Source organism: Mobula birostris, chromosome 25 (genome assembly GCF_030028105.1).
Source record: "Mobula birostris isolate sMobBir1 chromosome 25, sMobBir1.hap1, whole genome shotgun sequence".
Taxonomy (NCBI): Eukaryota; Metazoa; Chordata; class Chondrichthyes; order Myliobatiformes; family Myliobatidae; genus Mobula; species Mobula birostris.
In genome coordinates, this window is record NC_092394.1 from 28,132,817 (window position 1) to 28,138,853 (window position 6,037).

Consider the following 6,037-nt stretch of genomic DNA (forward strand, 5'->3'; position numbering starts at 1 on the left):
AAATAAATAAATAAATAAATAACACTGAGATCATGAGCTGTAGAGTCTTTGAAAGTAAATCCATTGGTTGTGGAATGAGTTCAGAATTGAGGTGAGTGAAGTTATCCATGCTGGTTTAGCGGCCTGATGGTTGAACGGTAGTAACTGTTCCTCAGCTAGGTGGTCTCCACGGTGCACCTGTAGAAGTTTGTCAGAGTTTTAGATGACATGCTGAATCTGTGCAAACCTCTAAGAAAGCAGAGATGCTGCCATGCCTTCCTTGTGCTGGATCCAGGACAGATCCTCTGAAATTATAACGCCGAGGAATTCAAAGTTACTGACCCTCTCCACCTCTGATCTTCTGATAAGGCTCATGGACCTCCAATTTACTCCTCCGGTACTCAATAATTATCTCTTTATTTTTGCTGGCATTGAGTGAGAGGTTGTTGTTGTGGCACCATTCAACCAGATTTTCTATCTGCCTCCTATATGCTGATTCATCACCGCCTTTCATTCCACCAACAACAGAGGTGTTGTTAGCAAACACATTGGAGTTCTCCTTAGCCTCACAGTCAAAAGTATAAAGCGAGTAGATCAGGGGGCTAAAAACAGACAGTAGTTAAGCACACTCTTGCTGATAGAGGAGATATTGTTGCCAATCTGAACTGACTGGGGTCTGCATTGAGGAAATTGATGATCCAGTTGCACAAAGAGGTACTGAAGCCTAGGTTTTGGAACTTATTGATGAGTTTTGAGTGGTGATGATGTCGTGTGCAGAGCTATAGTCAATAAAGAGCATCCTGATGTATGCATTTTCACTGTCTAGATGTTTGAGGGCTGAGTGAAGAGCCAATGAACGTGGTAACCTGCCTCAGTGACTGTCATCTAGTAGCACTTAGATTCACTGTGATGAAATGCTTTGAGAGGTTGGTCATGGAACATTGCAACTCCTGTCTGAGGAGTGACTTGGATTCTCTCCAGTTTGCCTTCGGTCACAACAGGTCAACAGCAGATGCAAATTCATTGACTGGTCACTCAGCCCTGGTACACCTGGACAGTGAAGATGGTTGTGCGAATCTGTGAGCTTGTAATGGATCAGGCTACCAGAGAAAGAGTTGAGGAAGGGGCATGAGGAGGATTGAGAAGTGGTGTCTTCCATTTATCCCAAAGTTTCAGCATGGTTCCATAAGAGTTTCATATAGAGGATCTCAGGTGAAGGTGAGATGTAATTCAACATGAAAATGAGTTGAACTAGTCAAGTGAGTGTGTTGATAGAAGTCAATGGGTTGGACACCTGTTGAATGAAGAAGCAGAAGGCCTCAGGTGTGGAGTTGTGGTGTAGAGAATCTCAGGGTTGTATATGACATCCATACTCTGATAATAAATGTACTTTGAACATTGAGATTATACATCCACCAACTCCCAAAGGGAAATACTGCATGGCAATATGAGAATATTTATTTAATACAATGAACTAATTTTATCCTGGCAAATTTTACTCCCCAAACCTCACTGCTGGCTTTTAGGGCAGCAATGAAGATCCTCCATCTCTATCTGTATTCTTCATTGATGTTTCCGTAACAGATGTTTTTCAACCAGTCAGGCTTGTTAGCCCTGAACCCCCAAACCTGGAAGAACCGGTGGACCCCTCTTAGTCTGGTCTCTACCCATTGATCTGTTTGGCATGGGTAAACTTACCAAGAACCAAAGCACAAGGCCCTGACTCCAGCCAACACAGCTCTCCAGGCCACTGAGGCACTCAAGTCTCCAAAGCCTCCTAGAGTTGCACTCCATGGACTTACACAATATTGTGCTTTCAGTAGTGAGCACAGATTCCCGAGTAATAGCACAAATCACCTGACTTCAATTGATCAGTTCTAGTTGATTACCCAGTTTATTTTCCACAAAGTCACTTTCTTTCAATCACTGCAATTTGAAAGCACAAATGGAGTGAACTTAAGTGCAAAAATTAAATTAATCTGTCAAATTTAAAATGAAAATAGATCGCCCCCTTCATCAGTGAAACACAGAATCCATGAATCAGAATCATGTTTAATATCATTGGCATATGTCAAGAAATGTGTTGTTTTGCAGAGGCGATACACTGCAAAACATAATAATAAATACTATAAATTACAATAAGAAGTACTGTGCAAAATATATATAGCAATAGGTCCTTAATGATCGATGGCACCTTTTTGAGGTATCACCTGTTGAAGGTGTCCTCGATGCTGGGCAGGCTAGTGCCCAGGATGGAGCTGGCTGATTTTACAACTTTCTGCCACTTTTTCCAATTCTGTGCTCTGACCCCTCTACAACAGACAGTGATGCAACCAGTTAGAATGCTCTCCACAGTACATCTGTAGAAACTTGCAAGTATTATTGGTGACTTTGCTCTGCCGAACATGTACTTATTTTACAAATTACCTCAGGTTACCCATAGCCCTCTATTTTTCTAAGCTCCATGTACCTATCTAGGCGTCTCTTAAAAGACCCTATTGTATCTACCTCCACCACCGTCACCAGCAGCCTATTCCACCCACTCACCACTCTCCGCGTAAAAAACATCTCCTACTTGCAAGCACCTTAAAACTGTGCCCTCTCAAAGCTGATCCTCTTTTCCCCTTTTCAGCTCCACTCCACGGCCTTCTCCCTATAACCTTGATGCCCTGACCAATCAAGAACCTATCAATCTCCGCCTTAAATACACCCAACGACCCGGCCTCCACAGCTGCCTGTGGTAACAAATACCACAAATTCACCGCCCTTTGGCTAAAGAAATTTCCCTGCATCTCTGTTTTAAATGGATGCTCCTCTATCCCAAGGCTGTGTCCTCTTGTCCTAGACTCCCCCACCATGGGAAACATCCTTTCCACATCTACTCTGTCTAAGCCTTTCAACATTCAAAAGGTTTCAATGAGATCTCCCCTCATCCTTCTAAATTCCAGTGAGTACAGACCCAGAGTCATCAAATATTCCTCATATGGTAACACTTTTATTCCCAGAATCATGCTTGTGAACCTCCTCTGAACCCTCTCCAATACTAGCACACCGTTTCTTTGATGAGGAACCCAGAACTGTTCACAATATTCAAGGTGAGGCCTCACCAGTGCCTTGTAAAGACTCAGCATCACATCCCTGCTCTTGTATTCGAGACCACCTGAAATGGATGCTAACATTGTATTTACCTTCCTTACCATCAACTCAACCGCAAATTAACCTTTAGGCTGTTCTGCACAAGGATTCCCAAGTCCCTTTGCATCTCAGATTTTTGGATTTTCTCCCCTTTTAGCAAATAGTCTGCACAATTATTTCCTTTACCAAAGTACACGATAATGAATTTTCCTACATTGTATTTCATTTGCCACTTTCTTGCCCATTCTCCTAATCTGTCTAAGTCCTTCTGCAGCCTTCATGTTTCCTCAACATTACCTGCAGCTGTACCAATCTTCGTATCATCTGCAAACTCGTCAACAAAGCCATCTATCCCATCATCTAAATCACTGATATAAAGCATAAAAAGAAATGGTTCCAACACTGACCCCTGCGGAACACCACTAGTCACTGGCAGCCAACCAGAAAAGGATCCTTTTATTCCCTCTTGCTGCTTCCTACCAATCAGTCATTGCCAGCAACTTTTCTGTAATACCATGGGCTCTTAACTTGGTAAGCAGCCTATGTATGGCACTTTAGCAAAGGCCTTCTGAAAATCCAAATACACAACATCTACCGCATTCACCTTATCTATCCTACTTGTAATCTTCCCAAAGAATACCAACAGATTTGTCAGGCAAGTTTTTCCCTTAAGGAAACCATGCTCACTTTGTCCTATCTTGTCCTGTGTCTCCAAGTACTCCACAACCTCATTCTTAACCATTGACTCTAACATCTTTCCAACTACTGAGGTCAGGCTAACTGGTCTATAATTTCCTTTCTGTTGCCTCCCTCCTTTCTTCCAGAGTGGAGTGACATTTGCAAATTTCCAGTCCTCTGCCACCATGCCAGAGTTCAATGATTCTTGAAAGATCATTACTAATGCCTCCACAATCTCTGCGACTACCTCTTTCAGAACCCTAGGGTGCAGTTCATCGGGTCCCGGTTACTTAATGCACCCTTAGGTCTTTCAGTTTTTTGAGCACATTCTCCCTTGTAATAGTTACTGCACTCACTTCTCTTCCCTCACACCCTTCAACGCCTGGATACTGCTAGTGTCTTCCACAGTGAAGACTGATGCAAAACGTGTAGACCTTCATTTTGAAAAACTGGTCATTCAAATTGTTCCAAAGTGACTGATCCAGAAATTGAACGACAGTACTGTTTGTGATTCTTGTAAATCTTTAGCAAAAGTTACTATCTGTAGTAGGCACCGCTGAGATTCGAACTCAGGATCTCCTGTTTACTAGACAGGCGCTTTAACCAACTAAGCCACGGCGCCAGATGATTTAGCGTTTTAAATAAATGCTACAGAACATACGCAACCTGTCGGTTTCTAATATTATTTCAATGTTTTATTATTTGCACATATTTCCCCGTTATTCTAGTGTTATCGTACACTAACATTCTCACTTCCGAGGAGTCCCGAAATATTTCTTCTTTTCGGCAAATTATTTCCACCCGAAGCTTTGCAAATTTTTGTGCAAGTTTTGCGCCAGTGTGCAGGGAGGGTTGCGTGTTTTGCACAGCACAACTAAAAGGTAAAGGGTTAAAGAATAACTGGGATTTGCTGTCTACCGACTGTTCACTGGCTGAGTTTTTATCCAAGGGCACAGCATCTGACATCATCGGCCAAAGAACAAGAAGTTGTTTCGCCTTTTTGCATTTGCGACAAATGATTATTCAACTGCTCTTTCTAACCTGTCTCCGGATTCAAACAGGGAGCAGATGTAGCTTCTGCCTGCCTTAATGAGTTCCTCCAGCATTTTGTGTACACTGGTCAAGATTTTCAGATCTACAGAATCTCTTCTGCCTCTTAGCAATAATTCGTTTACTCTGAGTTATTCATTTCTATCTGCGGAGTTATTTACGAATTTTGCAAGATTTCATGATCAAATTTACTTTCTTGTATTCATTCAGCAGTAAGCGACCAACGAGCGGACAGTGCGATAATTAAATTAAAATGCTAGAAAGAAGGCACCGCTGAGATTCGAACTCAGGATCTCCTGTTTACTAGACAGGCGCTTTAACCAACTAAGCCACGGCGCCGGTTGACAGAAATTTTTGAATAATCCAAGTGCAGGATAAACGTGTCACTTTTAACTAAAGCTATAGTAATATCTTTATATGCAGAAATCGATTTCTTGGATATAAAAGTTACTCATTCCTCTTTTACAGGAATAAGAATGAGGTGCATAGTAACATAATACGTTGCCTTCAGTTTAATTCAGATGCGGAGGAACATGACTCTGATTACATTTCAAAAAAATAATGTAATATTAAGGAATAAAATGACAAATATAGTATATTCTTAATTGATCATTTAAAGCTTCGTACTAACTGGCGCCGTGGCTTAGTTGGTTAAAGCGCCTGTCTAGTAAACAGGAGATCCTGAGTTCGAATCTCAGCGGTGCCTTCTTTATTTTCATTACTATTCTAACGTCGGATATGCTTCCTGAAATTCATATTGGTCAAGGCGTTTGGGGAGGTTTTAATTTGATCAAATATCACCTATTGTATGTATTTAAATGTATTTCATGAAAAATGAAGATCAGATCCAATTGATGTGTTAAAAAGAGGAATTACTATGGAGATAGAGCTTTACCTGAATACATAAAACACTTTCTCTGATAAATTCAGAAATCTCCAATGTGGCTCACCAGCGGATATTTGCTGCACTCCTTCCCACCTTACCGGTGGTCCAGTTCTCGTAACCCCTTTCCACTCACCAGTATCCCCACTCTCATGCTCCCATCCCATCCACCGGGGCCCTAATTCCCACAGTCCATGGACACAACAGATTCCATCTGTCACGCTTCCTTGAAATTTACCCAGTTTCGTTCCCAAACTCTCCTCCAGTTTGATGCGAAGTTTATTCCCGTACTTCCCCTAAACCTCGTGAGTT

General features: G+C 41.8%; 3 non-coding genes across 3 annotated transcripts; 1 reads left to right on the forward strand and 2 right to left on the reverse strand.

Annotated features, from left to right (window-relative positions):
- Positions 1-4,340: 4,340 nt before the first annotated feature.
- Positions 4,341-4,414, reverse strand: trnat-agu (transfer RNA threonine (anticodon AGU)). Its single transcript has one exon. It is a non-coding gene; the product is annotated as a tRNA-Thr (tRNA).
- Positions 4,415-5,107: 693 nt separating this feature from the next.
- Positions 5,108-5,181, reverse strand: trnat-agu (transfer RNA threonine (anticodon AGU)). Its single transcript has one exon. It is a non-coding gene; the product is annotated as a tRNA-Thr (tRNA).
- Positions 5,182-5,474: 293 nt separating this feature from the next.
- trnat-agu (transfer RNA threonine (anticodon AGU)) lies at positions 5,475-5,548 on the forward strand. The gene has a single exon. It is a non-coding gene; the product is annotated as a tRNA-Thr (tRNA).
- Positions 5,549-6,037: the final 489 nt, after the last annotated feature.